General features: G+C 47.2%; 1 pseudogene; it reads left to right on the top strand.

Moving 5' to 3' along the window:
- Window positions 1–1087: 1087 nt before the first annotated feature.
- Window positions 1088–2047, top strand: LOC133282295 (olfactory receptor 5AP2-like; annotated as a pseudogene).
- The last annotated feature ends 14587 nt before the right edge of the window (window positions 2048–16634 follow it).

Genomic DNA, 16634 nt, shown 5'->3' with positions numbered 1-16634 from the left:
GGGCTCTTGGAGTCTGGCAGGAGCTCACCTCTCTTCACATCAGTTGCTTAACAGAAGTGATTCTGACATGTAGATGTTCTCTGCTGCATTGGAGATAAAACCTTGACTCCCATCACTCGATGGCAGAGGGAAGGCACAGGAGGTAATACCAACACAAGGCAGAACCTCACCTGCGTTGAGGTCGTGTGCTTTTGTCTTCATGTTCTTGCGTCCTCTTAGGTGAAGCTGTGTCAGAAAACAGCCTTACCAGTGTGGGTTTTCTTTATAAGAGGGAATAATGTCTGATGCATGCTGTGTTTCTTTTGCATAGGCAGCTAAAGCAAGATGCACTGATTTATTCAAGAGTTAAAAGTGGATGACTCTTATTCTGTTATACAGAAATGCAACAATTCAGATTGTCATCAGAATATAATCACTAACAAATGAGCCTTTGGAATCAGCCTGTTAGAACATAAATTCCTTTTTAAAGCAAGAAACTTAATGCCCATATGTTTAAGATGCTATAGCCTGCTGTAACCCAGAAGTGTATAAATCATGAATTTACCAATGTCAATGTTATTTGATGTAAATGATCTCAAATAGTTTTGTAAATGTGATTTGGTGACTGGAATGATAACTAAAAGCTGAGGGAAAATGTCTGGAGGTCATTCATGTGTAAGCGGGGCTTTCACTGCGACTGACAATTTCTCTTGATCCATGATTAAATGCAATCCTATGAGGTTCCTCTGAGGTGTCTTCTGATACAAATTGCCTTCAAATTGAAAGTGAATATAGATCTGAATCTTTGCTCAAACCTGAAAACACGTGTGCCTGAGTAACTCCGGTGTTTTAACTATTCCACCACAGAAAAACAAAAATGCCCCTTTCTGCTTCAAGAAACTCCATGTTCTTTTCTAAACACCTTATCTGAAAAACATAAAATAGATATAATTTTGGTTAGAAAATATAATGGAAAATTCTATTTGCAGTTATTCTATGGCAGTTAAAATGGTCACTGATTGGAGTTAGATATGGTCCAAATCTCAATGTCCATTTTCGAACAGTTTGATGTTTCTCTTCCTTTTGCCTCAGGAGGTAACACCTGGTCATGAGAGGAAATCACACGCAGACTAAATTTATCCTCTTGGGAATTGCAGACAGCCCATGTGAGCAGACTCCTCTTTTTGTCTTGTTTCTAGTGATTTACATTGTCACTCTGGTGGGGAACTTTGCCATTTTCACATTGGTTCGGGTGTCTCCCAGCCTCCACACCCCCATGTACTTCTTCCTCACCCATTTTGCCTTCACTGACATCTGCTATTCCACAGTCATCTCCCCCAGGATGCTGGCAGACCTGTTATAAGAGGACAAAACCATTTCTTTCACCGGCTGCATGATGCAGTTCCTCACCTTTGGTTTCTTTGCTGCTATTGAGTGTCACCTCCTGGCCATGATAGCCTATGACCGGCACGTTGCTATCTGCCAGCCCCTGCTTTATGTGACCATCATCTCCAGCCGTGTCTGCTGGCAGCTGATAGCATCATCCTACCTATTCGCCTTCCTCAGTGCCATCATCTACACATGGTGCGTGTTTGGAGGTTCCTTCTGTGGTCCCAACCGCATCGACCACTTCTTCTGTGATGTTGTCCCTGTTCTAAAGCTCGTGTGCTCTGACACCCACAGCAGTGAGATGGTCATCTTTGCCTTTGTCACCATCAACGTGGTGGGCACGAGCATGGTCATTTTACTCTCCTACATCTCTATTCTCTGTGCTGTGCTAAGGGTGTGCTCAGCACAGAGCAGGGCCAGAGCCTTCCACACCTGTGCCTCCCATTTGATGTCTGTTTCCTTGTTCTTCGGGACATCATTCTTCATGTACCTACAACCTCCCTCTAGTCACAGGAGCCTGGATAAGGTGGCCTCCATCATCTACACAATGGTCACCCCCATGCTCAACCCATTCATCTACAGCCTGAGGAACAAGGAGGTGAAGGGGGCTCTGCTGAAGTGTGGGAGAACATTCTTCAGCCACTGGCAACATAGAAGAGTTCTGTCATCTGGGACATGAACAGTCCATGGGCAGTGTGAAAGCCAATGGGGCACTGAAATACTGAGATTTTCCACTGATACTCATGACTTTACGGAAGTTCTTCCACAGTTTCTGCACAAAAGTCTATGATAGTACTGAATGAGAAACAGACCCCCAAATCACACCATTCTTGGAAGAAAACCAAGAGGAGATTGAGCCTCAAAGTTCATTTCACTTCGCAGGCCCGCTCCTAGAAGAAGAAATTACCCTCAATAATCCCAGGCCTCTTTTCCTCACAGGAAACACCAATCAGCTTTATTCATATTAAACATTTGTCATTCATAAATGTGTATTTTCATTGCAAGATTCTTGACCTTGTTCCTCAGCTCCAGTAGAGTTCCTCACTCTTACCTGTGAGTTCTTTGTTAAAGCTGCTGGGGTGGGAGGGAAGAGGCAGTGTAGTTTTACATTTGCTTGCTGAAAAAGAGTCAGAGAAAAGGCTTCAAAAGATTGATTGCATTTGTTTGTGCCTTCCAAAGAGAAGAAGTTGGTGGGAATCAAGGTCTCAAGCTGCACCTTTGAATATCATGAGGAATCCCACCCCAGTCTGCAGCTTCACAATAAATTTCACTTCAAAGAAGAAATTGTAGACAATATAATTCATAATACAGGATGATGAACTGTGTTGATACTTCTCAGTGTAAAGGACAATTTGGGCACATCAGGGGGTCTCCCATTCATTTTAAGTGGAGTTTTACATTCATTTGCAGTGCTGTTTACTTCAATAATGAGAGAAACAGAATTCCAGCTGGACATCAGCACACACATCCCATGTCCATGCCCAGCTCATGCTAAAGCCCACCAGGAAACCAAATTGTCTATTTCATATAAGAATTAATTCTGTAGAAAGCTTCCATAGATGAAACACAATGCTGAACAGAATCAATGGTAATTGAGAGCTTTCTGGGTCTGAAAGAAGCCAAAGCACACTGATGGGGGAAAATATCTTTCCTTTAGCTGTTGTGACTGAGAATTAACTTATATTTGGAAAGTATGTGGATGGTGAAGAGACTGTTTATGTGCTCTGAAAAACAATGATATGAAAGGAGACTGTCTTAGGTATAAGGGGAACGTGGCTTCTACCTGCAGTCAATGAAGGGGCCAGACCCTACATCATTAAACGCTATAGAATTTGCAGGACAGAAACCTTTGATATCAGAGAACTTCCTTTAAAAACTTCACTAAACCTTGTTTTCTTCCAATCTATTTTATTGGATATTTCTGCTTAGACTATAGGTATGGAATCATGCAGCTTCAAAAAGCCCAAGTTTGACCTCAAAATAGAGGTACTGGAGAAACACAACTGTGAAGTCCAGCAATACATGAAACAGGCTTGAGGTTTTGGAAATACATTTTATACTGAGATCATCATTGCATGGTTCTGCTTCAATCTTTGCAGAGAAAGGGTCTACATAATGCAGAAACTCCTGGCTGTAGACACAAAATTCCCACACCAAATACATACCAGATTTCCTATCAATCCAAGTCTAATAGTTTACCTGGTAAAGGAGAAGTCACTATGAACCAGAGAATGACACTTGTATATAGGGTTCAATTCATTATTCTATTTCCCTCACTGAGAACACTACCTCCTATTTTGCCCATGCAGGGACATGGTCCAGATGGAAAGCAATAGCCAAAGCAGTGAGCACTGCTGGGTGCAGAGCATGATGGGTTCTCCTCTGCAGGAGCCTGGAGACTGCCACAGGGTTGGTCTCATTCATCTCTTTAAAGAGAGGCAAAGGGGAACACTCTGGTGTGCAGGGACCATCCCACAGAATCTGAGCAAGAGAAGTTAGGCAGAACAGAGACCTGGGCCAAGTTCAGACAAGACTCCAGAGCATCAGGCAAGTTGGTGATGAGGAGGCAGGTCCAAGAACAAAACGGGTCAATACAGAAGAAGTCAACAACCTGCTCAGGATCAGGTTCAGCAATGGCTAGGGAGATCCATTAGCAAGCCTAGGTCACCATGAAAGGATTCCATAGGTGTGCACAACGCCTGCTAAACTGGAAACCACAATGCCTTTAATAAAACTCAAGCTCCCTGGGCTGAGGTTAAATAGAGATGGAGGTCAAATATGCAGAGGGTAGGGATGGAGCTGCAACTGAGACTGCTCATGTGGATGAAGGCCTCTTAGTTCACCCTGGGATAATTCATCATTGCCTGGAAGTGTCCATTTCTCGACCTTGAGTACAGTGGAAGCCCAGAGTCAGCAGCTCAACTGTTGGACATCCAGGTACTTCATAGAATCATAGAACAGTTAGGGCTGAAAAAGACCTTAAGATCATCAAGTTCCAAACCCCCTGCATTGGGCAGGGACACCTCACACTAAACCATGTCAACCAAGGCTCTGTCCTTGAACACCACCAGGGATGGAGCTTCCACAAGTTCCTTGGGCAATCCACTCCAGTGCCTCACCACCCTCACAGTAATGAACTCCCTCCTTAGAGCCAATCTAAACTTACCCTGTTTAAATGTTAACCCATTAGCCCTTGTCCTATCACTACAGTTAATAATGAAGAGTCCCTCCCCAGCATCCTTATAGGCCCCCTTCAGATACTGGAAGGCTGCTATGAGGTCCCCATGCAGTCTCCTCCAGGCTGAAGAGCCCCAACTTCCTCAGCCTATCTTCAAACAGGAGGTGCTCCAGCCCCTGATCATCCTCATGGCCTCCTCTGGATTTACCATGTAGATAGCCACACTGGGGATGGAAAACTGGGCTCTCAAGTGTCCACAGAGGGACAGCAGCAAATCCAGAGGGGGAGCCCCTTGTGCATCATGTTCCATTTTGGGACCCTCTGTAAGATCTGAAATGGCTCTAAACTCATTCTGTGGCCAAGAACAGACAAAAAACTTTGCATTCCCCACAGGTGTGTCAGAAACACCATGAAAGCTGCTCATCAGTGCTGCTGTGTAGCTGTGATAAGGGATGGCTCAGCAACTCCATGACTCTCAGATGCCCAAGCACCACAATGCCTTTCGGAGCTGATTTCACACCCTTTGATTTTCCTTTCCTTTGTTTTCCTCTGGGAAAGCATGAGCAGCCCTGGAGGCTTCCTCCCAGGAGAGCACATGCAACTCTATTTACAGCCCCAGCACCACAAGCTGGGCTCTTGGAGTCTGGCAGGAGCTCACCTCTCTTCACATCAGGTACTTAACAGAGCTGATGCCGGCACGTAGATGTTCTCTGCTGCACTGGGGATAAATCCTTGGCTCCCATCACTGAGTGGCAGAGGGAAGGCACAGGAGGTAACACCAACACAAAGCAGAGCTTCACCTGCACTGAGGTAGTGGGCTTGTGTCTGCATGTTCTAGTTGCCTCTTTAGCAAAGCTGTGTCAGAAAACAGCCTTACCATTGTGGGTTTTCCTTATGATAAGATGGAGCAATGTCTGATGCAGGTTGTTTTTCTGTTACATAGGCAGCTTAAGCAAGATACACTGATTTATTCAAGAGTTAAATGAGGATGAATCTTATTCTGTTATAAAGAAATGCAACAGTTGAGATTGTCAGCAGAATATAGTCACTAAGAAATCAGCCTTTGGAATCAGCACATTTTAACATCAACTCAGCTTTCAAGCAAGCAGCTTAATGCCCATGCTTTTAGGATGCTTCAGCATGCTGGAGCTCACAAAGGTATAAATCATGATTTTACCAATGTGTATTTCATCCTTTGAGAATGATCTCAAATAGTTTGATAAATGTGATTTGAAGACCAGAATGATGATCAAAAACCAAGGGAAAATATCCCTTGCATGTGAAGTCATGCACGTGTAATCTGGGGTTTCCCTGGGACTGGGACTTTCTCTTGCTCCAAGCTTGCGTGCACTCATCATGAGTTTCCTCTTAGCTGTCTTCTGAAACAAATTGCTTCCAAAGTGAAAGCTAATAAAGATTTAATTCTTTTTTTCAATCTCAAAAAATATTTGTTGCAGAATGGCTCCAAGAGCAAGGCCATGGATCCTTAGAGGCCTTGTGTGAGCAAAACAAGGTGTAGGCCTCACAGGTAACCGGAAACCAGATGTGGGAGGAGAATGTGAAGGAAGCTGTGTAGAACTAACCAATACTGTTGTGACTAGTAGGCGTCGTTAAACACCACGCGGATTTAAGCGAAGTGCGCCACAAATAAAGTAGAAGCTTGCTTATCACCCATATTGGGTTGGCGTGTCTTGCTTCTCCTCGTCACTAACAAATGGCGCCCAAACAGGGACGCAGACTACAGGGCCCCGGTTAGCGGGGACCCGGAATACAGGGCCCCAGTTGATGGGGACCCAGAATACAGGGCCCTGAGTAACAGGGACCCAGAACGGCGAGTGAGCGGCACCGGCAGCAGCGGCCGGGGAGCGCGGGCAGTGCTACTGAGGTGGCGTGACGGACCCGGGTGCTTGGACTGACCGAAAGGAGTCCGGCGCTGGGGCGAACCAGACACTGCTGCATCGGGAGGACGATTCGGAGACTGAGGTTACAGGACAATCCAGAAAAGGATGATCTGGAAAAGGCTGGCCATGAAAATGGACCGAGAGGTAGCCCCTGATTTATTACAGCGCTTTTTATAAAAGTGGGGAATTAAGCCTGAGACTCTAAAGCAGCTAGCAGGTCTAGTGGCTGTAGGGAAGGCTAAGGGATTTTTTGTAGATCCTAATACAGTTTTTGAGGAGAGTGAGTGGCAAAAGTTTGGTGATGAGTTATTCGACTCGATGCTTGATGATGATAGGAAACTTGGTAAGCCTTGGAGAGAAGTAATAAATTGTATAAAAAAATACAAGGCGTAAAAGAAAATCGCAGCTGTAGCAACAGAGAAACTAGGAACAGAGGTCCCCGGTCTGTTGAGGCCGGGAGAATATTATAACTCGTTTCCCCCAACCCGCAGGGCGCTCCCTGTGCTCGGAGCGCAGGGTTTCCCGCCCCCCTTTCCTTTTCTCCCCCTCCTTCTTCATCAGAAGGTGCAGCGGAGGAGGCACAACTCCCTGCTCCCCCACCACCCCAGTTGAGTTCCGAAAGGCAGAGGGATTCCGACAGGAGGGACTTTGAAAAGGACAGAGAGAGTGTATTAGAAGGGATACGCATGATAAATGTCGAGGAATCCGAAAGGAAGAGGGTGGTGCCTCGGCGCCCGATCGATTGGGACGCCATTTTGAAACATGCAGTAGAAAATAGAGATTATGCCCTAGGGGGAGATCTGGAGGACCTGCGAGCCTTTCCAGTCCGGTACGAACCAGATGGACTGGGAGGAGCACAGGGAACCCATTATGCCCTAGATTGGAAATTTTTAACTCAGTTACAGGGTATGGTAAACGAATCAGGATTGCACGTGAGCCCACTAAACAGATGTTAGGTTATATATGGAGTGGTACAGTTTTATGCCCTGAAGATATTAAGGGAATAATTAGGATGATCATGACACAAGCACAGCAGCTATTGTGGCAGGTGCATTGGCAGCAGCTCTGTGATAGATCATCAAATCTGCCCAGAGGTCAAAATGACCCGCTGTTTGGTGTTACAACAGAACAATTGATGGGAACTGGGTGATTTGCTAGTATAGGCATTCAAGTGCAAATGGGGCCAGACGTTTGCCTGAAATCCATGCGTACTGCCCAGGAAGACATGCAGAGGGCGTGCACGGCGCCCCACACCCCCTGGTACATGTCCATTAAACGGGGAAAAGATGAAACATTTTCTGATTTTGTGGATAGACTAACCACAGCCATAGCAGGTACTCCAGATTATATGAGGGGTCCGTTGTTGCACCAGTGTGTCATGGAAAATAGCAACACCTACACAAAAAATATTTTAGTTACCGTACCTGCAGATGCCACCATAGAACTTATGTTAGAACGCATCAGCAGGGTGCCCGTAGGAGCTCAGGCACTACTTGTAGAAACTGTTAAAGAGATGGGAAAAGAGATAGCTCAGGCACAGAGGGAGGCAGCTCAGGCTCAGGTACAGGCTTTTGCAGCGCTGGGTCCTCTCCGGTCCAACAACATAGTGCCGGCCCAACCAAGACGTGAATGCAAGCCGCTGCTTCGTTGCTTCCGATGTGGCGGAAGACATTTGAAACGAAACTGCAGAAGGACTGTCTGGTGCTCTAATTGTCACCGAAACAGCCACAGCACAGAAGCCTGCAGCTGTTTGGGAAACGGACAGGCGAGCGCGAATAGCTGCCGCGCGCAGATAACAATTGCGGCCCCTGTTCAGGCCGCCGCCCAGTGGCCAGCGCCAAGGGCGACACCATCAGCCGGGAGCTGCGGCCCGCAGCCCGCCACAAGAGGGAGCCTCGGCTTGGACCTGGCAACCGCAGTAGATGTGACCCTCATTGATCAACGGCCGTGTAAGATCCCCACCGCAGTCTGGGGAACACTAATGATCAATGGACAGGCCCATGGAGCATTGCTGCTTGGGCGATCCTCCAGTGGACTGAAGGGTCTGTTTTATATTACCTGGACTGATTGATGCAGACTTTACTGGAGAAATTTGCATGGTAGCTCAAATGTCATTTCCTCCGATTCATATCCCTGAAGGGAGTAAAATTGCCCAGCTAGTCCCCTTGCCACAATTAACTGCTGCAATGCAAGATACTGGCCCACTGGCCAAGCGTGGGTCCCAAGGATTTAGCTCCACGGGAGGCCTTGTTATGTTAACTGTCCCAATGACCACCAGACCCGTCGTTGACTCCACATGGTCTCGAGGGAATCAGCGTCTAAATCTACCAGCATTACTGGACACTGGAGCCGATATCACCATAATAAACACAGACAAGTGGCCACACTGGTGGCCGTGCCACCCTACCTTTGGCAGGGTTGAAGGCGTTGGCGGTACTGCTTCTGTGCAATGCAGCTCTGATTTAATACAGGTGGCCGTCGATGGTCAGGTTGCCTCCATCTATGCAACCATCATTTCGTTGCCGACTGGGGTTAATGCCCTAATCGGCCGAGATGTGCTAGACCAGCTGGGACTGGTGCTGACTAACCAACATTTTTAGGAGCGGTCGCTGCACAATGGACTTTCCCGATCCAGCTCACATGGACTACTAACACCCCAGTGTGGGTCGAGCAGTGGCCGCTGAAAAAGGAAAGTTTAGAGCAAGCGCAACTTTTAGTGCCGGAACAATTACAACAGGGACATCTACGACCTTCCATGAGCCCTTGGAATACGCCGATTTTTGTTATAAAAAAGAAATCAGGAAAATATAGACTGCTACAGGATTTGAGAGCTGTCAATGCACAGATACAAGCGATGGGTGCCTTGCAGCCAGGACTGCCCAACCCTGCTATGCTCCCTGAGGGTTGGCACCTGCTGATTATTGATCTCAAAGACTGCTTTTTTACAATTAAGCTGCATCCACTAGACACCGCACGATTTGCCTTTACCTTGCCAATGCCAAATAAAGCAGCACCTTTTCGCCGTTTTGAATGGAGTGTATTGCCACAGGGCATGAAAAATAGCCCTGCCCTGTGTCAACTGTTTGTGGCCAATGTGCTTCAGCCCCTTCACCGAATATGGCCAGGAACATTAATTTATCACTCTATGGACAATATTCTATTCGCCCAAAATCAACCCTTCACTACGGACCAAGAGACTCTACTGGAGCAGCAACTGAGCAAGCATGGACTCGTTATCGTGGCTGAAAAAATTCAGCGCGGCCCTGCCTGGAAATATTTAGGCTGGCATATTACGGAGGGCCAAGTACAACCGCAAAACCTGCAACTTCACATTCAAATATCAACCTTACATGACACACAGCGCTTACTTGGAGATATACAGTGGCTGCGTCCCGTCGTGGGCATTTCAAACGATGATATTGACACCCTGAGATCCCTGTTGCAAGGTACCTACCCAGCACGGCCTGTGCGACCCACGTCGGAACAGCAGCTAACCATCCAGCGCATTAGCACACAAATCGCACAGCGATGGGTTGACCGTCGAGACCCAGATCTTCCCATAGATCTTACAATGCTACAAGGCCCTAAGCAACTTTTGGATGCACTGACACAGTGCAAAAAGGAAAAGGGGGAGGAGGTGAAGATATTGGAATGGGTTTTTACTGCTATCCGGCCCAAAACTACTATTCAACAGAAAATTGAAAATTTAGCAGAGTTGGTCCAAAAGGACCATATGAGGGCATTGCAATTAACGGCCCAGGAACCCGGAACCACTTACTTGCCGATAAAATGGCGGGATCTTGAGTGGTATCTCCAGCATTCACAGGCGTTACAAGTCAGCCTGCTGTCTCAGGCTGCGGAGCTCAAGGTAGAACAACTGCAATTCACCACCTTGCGCTGGATCAGCCAGCAAGAATGGGTCAAGATACCAAAAAGGAGTGAGCGCCCGCTGGCCAATGCAGTAACGGTTTTTACAGATGCCAGAAAGAAGTCTCGGCGTGCCGCGGCGACCTGGATGCAGGATGAGAAATGGCATCAGCAGATATTGGCCGCGGAAGCAGAGGACTCACTGCAAACCTTAGAGCTAGCGGCGGTCGTTTGGACCTTTCTGAACTGGCATCACACAGAAATAAATGTAATCTCTGATTCTATGTACGTCACAGGTGTGGTTCAGCGCATTGAGGATGCTCGACTCAGAGAGTGTCAAAACCGGCGGTTGTTTGACCTGCTGCGTCAGCTGCAGGCGACCATTCACCAGCGGGAGTGGGCTTATGCCATCATCCATATACAGAGTCATAAATGGTCACAGAGGTTGGGGGAAGGCAATGATAGAGCAGATCAATTAGTTTCCATTGCTGCACCCCTGAGCGACTTCATAAAAGCCAGGGAGGCCCACAATACTTTTCACCAGAATGCCAAAGGACTATTCCGTCAATTTAAGATTACAATGGAAGAAGCGAGAGGCATTGTTAGGGCCTGCCCCAGCTGTAGCCATCATGGACCAGGGCTGGGAATTGGGGTGAACCCTCGGGGCTTGGGCCCTTGTGAATTGTGGCAGATGGATGTCACACACGTGCTGCAGTTTGGACGCCTAAAGTATGTGCACGTCACAATTGACACATATAGCAGATTTCTATGGGCTACAGCCCAGACAGGAGAAAAGGGCTCCCATGTAGTATGGCATCTAACTAGCTGCTTTGCCGTTATGGGAGTACCTCAGCAAATAAAAACGGACAATGGGCCTGCTTATGTAGGTGAGAGAATGCACCAATTTTGTCAACAATGGGGCGTCAAACATGTGACTGGCATTCCCCATTCACCAACGGGACAGGCAATAGTTGAGCAGGCGAATCAGAACCTGAAACAGTACCGTGAAAAGTTCAGTGATGTTCACGACGTGCAAGAAAGACTGTCTAAGGCATTGTTTGTTTTGAATTACTTGTGCATTTTTGCAGACCAGGACTCTCCCCCTGCTCAAGTGCACGGCCGAGTTGCGGTGTCTGAGTCTAAGGCACCCATGATGGTCACGTACCGTGATCCAAGCACGGGCCTCTGGCGGGGCCCAGCAGAAGTGAAGTACATGGGGCGAGGTTATATGTGTGTGCTCACGTCCACAGGTACACAATGGGTCCCCGCAAAGTGGACTAAAACAGTGTCTTTATCTTCCCCTGCTCTTCCTGATAGTAATGAAGACTCCGGAAACGGCCAGTTATCTGCCTCCGCAGCCCAAGACCAACGGGTGGGAGACAATGGTTAAGCTTAGGGGGCAGAACACCATTTGCCTCGCCTTATCTTCCCCTGGCAACCCGTTTTCAACCTGTTTGGTTGGTGTTCCTATAGATGACTGGCCCTGCCCGTCCACCATACCGTGTGTAGCACTGCCAACCTCAACAGCACAACAGACAGTTGGGACGCTTGGGTACCCTATTTGCCTATTGCCCCAAATGAGCCTCAGGAGTTAGAATTATTAGGGGCCGTGCAAATGGATGCCTGTGTGACACTTAGTTGGACAAGCGCCCAAGCCAAGGTGAATGGTACCGCGACAAATGTAAATTCTAGTCCTTTAGTTTACAGGAATGCCAGCATGTGGTGCAGGTATGCTTCCCGCAACACTTCCTGCTCTATCGATTATCCCCTGAAGTTGCCCAGTGGAATGTTCCTGATTTGTGGCGATCGAGCCTGGCCTCTTATTCCCTCTAAAATGAAAGGGGGACCTTGTTCTATTGGAAGACTGACACTGTTGGACCCCAACACTTCAATAATTCCTGATATGTCTTGACAGCACCATTTAAGGTGCTTAAAACGCTTTGTACATAGTTTTACTGCCAACTGTAGATCTGATGTAAAGTTTTGGTTACCTGACACTATTATAGCAACTTCTTTTCTCATGCCAGGTGTGGCTTCGGCAGGGGCCTTGGTTCAATTAAACAGACTGGGTTGCTGACTTGCTAAGCAGACAAATACTACCTCGAAGGCAGTTTCTGATTTGTTCTTTGATGTTGATTCTGTGAGACATGCAACGCTGCAGAACAGAGCCGCTATAGACTTTTTGTTGTTGGCACAGGGACATGGATGTGAGGAGTTTGATGGAATGTATTGTATGAATCTTTCTGATCATTCTAATTCGATACACGCACAGCTGAAAACCCTGGCTCAGCTTACCCAGCAATTGCAAGTGAGCAATGACCTAGGGATTACTAAATGGTTGTTCTCATGGGGCATTACAGGTTGACTTAAAACACTGCTATTCGAAGGACTGCATTTATGTATCATTGTTATTTCAATCATTGTAGTTGTTAGACTTGCTTATAGTTGCGTGATGAAACAGGAGAACAGAACGACCCACAATGTCTTGCTCGCAGAAAAGAAAAAGGGTGGAATTGTTGCGGAATGGCTGCAAGAGAAGGCCATGGATCCTTAGAGGCCTTGTGCAAGCAAAGCAAAGTGTAGGCCTCACAGGTAACCAGAAACCGGATGTGGGAGGAGAATGTGGAGGAAGCTGTGTAGAACTAACCAATACTGTTGTGACTAGGAGGCGTGGCTAAACGCCACGCAGAAATAAGCCAAGTGCACCACAAATAAAGTAGAAGCTTGCTTATCACCCATATTGGGTTGGCGTGTCTTGCTTCTCCTCGCCACTAACAAGTATTAAATTAAATCCATACTTTTAAGTGTCACATCTTCAAAAAAATACATGCCACCTGTTGCTTCAATGCTCTTGCTGTTCATTTCTAAATACCTCAACTGAAAAAAAATAAAGTATACATAATTTGGGTTAGAAAATGTAGTAGAATATTCTAAAAAGTAGCAGTTACAATGGTTATTGATTGAGGTTAGATATGGTCCAAATGTGAATTTCTTTCACTGGCTGCATGATGCAGTTCCTCACCTTTGCTTTCTTTGCTACTATTGAGTGTCATCGCCTGGCCATGATGGCCTACGACCGGCACGTTGCTATCTGCCAACCCCTGCATTATGTGACCATTATCTCCAGCCGCATCTGCTGGCAGCTGGTAGCATCGTCCTACCTATTTGCCTTCCTCAGTGCCATCATCTACACATGGTGCACGTTTGGAGGTTCCTTCTGTGGACCCAAACACATTGACCGTTTCTTCTGTGACATCGTACCTGTGCTTAAACTCCTCTGCCCTAATAAATACAACAGCGAGATGGTCACCTTTGCCTTTCTCACCACCAATGTGGTCATGAGCGTGGTCATTTTGCTCTCCTACATCTCTATCATCCGCACCGTGCTGAGGGTGTGCTCAGCACAGAGCAGGGCCAGAGCCTTCCACAGCTGTGCTTCCCATTTGACGGCTGTTGCCTTATTTTTGGGGACATCATTCTTCATGTACCTACAACCTCCATCTAGCCACAGGAGCCTGGAAAAGGTGGCCTCCATCTTCTACGCTTTGCTCACCTCCATGCTCAACCCATTCATCTACAGCCCGAGGAACAAGGAGGTGAAGGCAGCTCTGGTCAAGTGTGAGAGGAGATTGCTCAGCAGATGGCAACATAAAAGAGTTGTATCACCTAGTACACCAAGTTCATCTTAAGTGAGAGACTTTGGGACACTAAAACAATGGGATTTTCCACTGATCCTCATCATTTTATATAGGTTCATCCACAATTCCTGCACATGAGTCAATGACCGTATTGAATGAGAAATACACACCACAAATCACATCTTCCTTGGAAAGAAACTAAAAGGAAAGGAACCTCAAACTTCATTTCACTTCGCAGTCACCAGCCTGTGGGAAGAGATTACCTTCAATTATACCAGGCCTCTTTTCCTCACAGGAAACACCAATCAGCTTTATTCAGTTACAGGTTTCGTCACTGATAAATATTTGTTTTCCTTGCAAGATTCGTGACCTTGTCCCTCACCTCCAATAAAATTCCTCACTCTTACCTGTGAGCTCTTTCGGCCTGGGAACAGCACTGATAGCACTGACGTTTTTAGTTACTGCTCACATGTTACTGCTCACAGACCAAGGACTGTGAGTCTCATGCTCTGCCAGGGAGGAGGGGAAGCCGGGAGGAAGCAGAGACAGGACACCTGACCCAAACTGACCAAAGGGGTATTCCATACCACAGCACGTCATGCCCAGGATGTAACTGAGAGTTACCTGGAAGGGCTGGGATTGCGGGGTTGGACGAGGTATTGGTTGGTGCATGGTTGGGCTGGGGGGGTGGAGGAGTTATCAGTGAGTGGGTGATGAGCTTTTGTATTCTCTTCCCTTATTTCCTTTATTATTATTGGTGGTGTTTTGTGTTATACATTAGTTACTAAACCATTCTTATCTCAACCAGTGGGAGTTCCATTCTTCTGATTTTCTTCCCCATCCCTCTGAGAGCAGGGGGAGGGCGGGGGGGGGGGGTGGGGTGGGGGTGAAGTGCGTGTGTGTGTGTGAGAGAGACTGTGTGCCTGGGTTTAAACCTAGTTTTCATTGTCAATCTGTTTTTCTGCTGGAAGGCACCAGACTGACAGTCCAGGAGATGCACTGGAGGAGTGTAGAAAAGGATTTCTGAGTGGTTTTGAATGTCTTTCTTCCCCATGGGGTAATGGGCTAAAACCAAGGCTTGAGACGTGAGAAGATCAATATAACAGAGGGAGAAATAACCCTCAATCAATTCTGGAAATAAGAAAAATATGTAATTCAAAGATTATTGAAAAGAACTACATGAAGGCAAAAAAAGCCACTAAGAATACATGGGTGCGCTTGTGCAGGGTGAATAATGCAGCTTGAAGTTCCAGATACAGTCAGCTGGTTATTGTACTTCATCAGCTTCATCAGGGGACCGAGGCCAGCAGCACCTTGGCTGTTCAGGGGTGAGGAAGACCCCAAATCCTCTCTCCCACCAGCACTAAGGCTCTTTGTACCCCTACTTAAATTCACAGCAGAGCAGAGGCTCAGATATGACTTGTCCCCATTTAGCACAAAGGTTTTGTTGACCAACAGACTGTCAGAGATTTATTTCACAGAATCGCAGCCTGGTTTGTGTTGGAAGAGTCTTTAAAGCTCGTCCAGATCCAATTCCCCTCCAACGGGCAGGGACACCTTCCGCTAGAGCAGCTTGCTCCAAGCCCTGTGTCCAACCTGGCTTTGAACACTGCCAGGGATGGGGCAGCCACAGCTTCTCTGGCCACCCTGCGCCAGCGCCTCAGCACCCTCACAGGGAAGAGCTTCTGCCTAAGAGCTCATCTCAGTCACCCCTCTGGAGGTTCAAGCCATTCTCCTTGGCCTGTCCCTACAGGCCCTTGTCCAAAGCTCCTCCCCAGGTTCTTGTAGCCCCTTTAGGTACTGGAAGCTTCTCTGAGGTCTCCACACAGCTTCTCTTCTCCAGGATGAACAGACCCAATATTATCAGCCTGGCTCCGTACGGGAGGTGCTCCAGCCCCTGACCATCCTCATTGCCTCCCCTGTACTTGCTTCAGCAGCTCCGTGACCTCCTTGTGTTGCAGACACCAGAGCTCTATCAAATCCTCTTGACCTTCCCGCAGTTCATCATTGAGAAAATGCTTATCAAGCAGGCAATGGAGACAGTGGTCAGTGCCTTATGTGAAGTCTGAGCCTCCTTTTTGTGGGCTCTACTTTCACTTTCATTTAGCACAATAAAGACACAAAACACCAAGGTGCTGTCTCAGGGCAGCTATTGAGGAGCTGATACTTATTTGGATGAAATATTGAATTCTCAGGCCACACTTAAAACCACCAGAGGCTCTTTGAAGAGAACCATTTGTTGTACAGTGTCCTGGGTTCAGCAGTAGCAGTCATGTTTTTTCCTTTGTGTTAACTGGTGCAGTGCTGTGTTTTGACTTCTAGTTTTGAGAACAGCGTTGGTGAAGCCGATGTTTTCGGTTGTTGCTAAGTGATGTTTACCCTGACCAAGGACTTTGTGAGGCTCATGCTCTGCCAGGGAGGAGGGGAAGCTGTGAGGAAGCAGAGACGGGGCGCCTGACCCGGGCTAGCCGGGGAGGTATTCCATACCACAGCACGTCATGCCCGGGGTGGGGGGTAACTGGGAGTTGCCCGGAAGGACAGGAGCTTCCGGGTGGAACTCGTTTTCTTGGCCGGTGGTATCGTATTCTCTTCCCTTGTTATTTTCCCTTATCATTGTTTTAGCTGATAGTAGCGGTAGTGATTTGTTGCTGGACTGTTCTTGTCTCAACCCGTAGGAGTTGC

Source organism: Pezoporus flaviventris, unplaced genomic scaffold (genome assembly GCF_033815535.1).
Source record: "Pezoporus flaviventris isolate CSIRO_AGI_PZ_B2104156 unplaced genomic scaffold, CSIRO_AGI_Pfla_v1 ptg000116l, whole genome shotgun sequence".
Taxonomy (NCBI): domain Eukaryota; kingdom Metazoa; phylum Chordata; class Aves; order Psittaciformes; family Psittacidae; genus Pezoporus; species Pezoporus flaviventris.
This window is presented reverse-complemented; position numbering and strand designations above follow the sequence as displayed.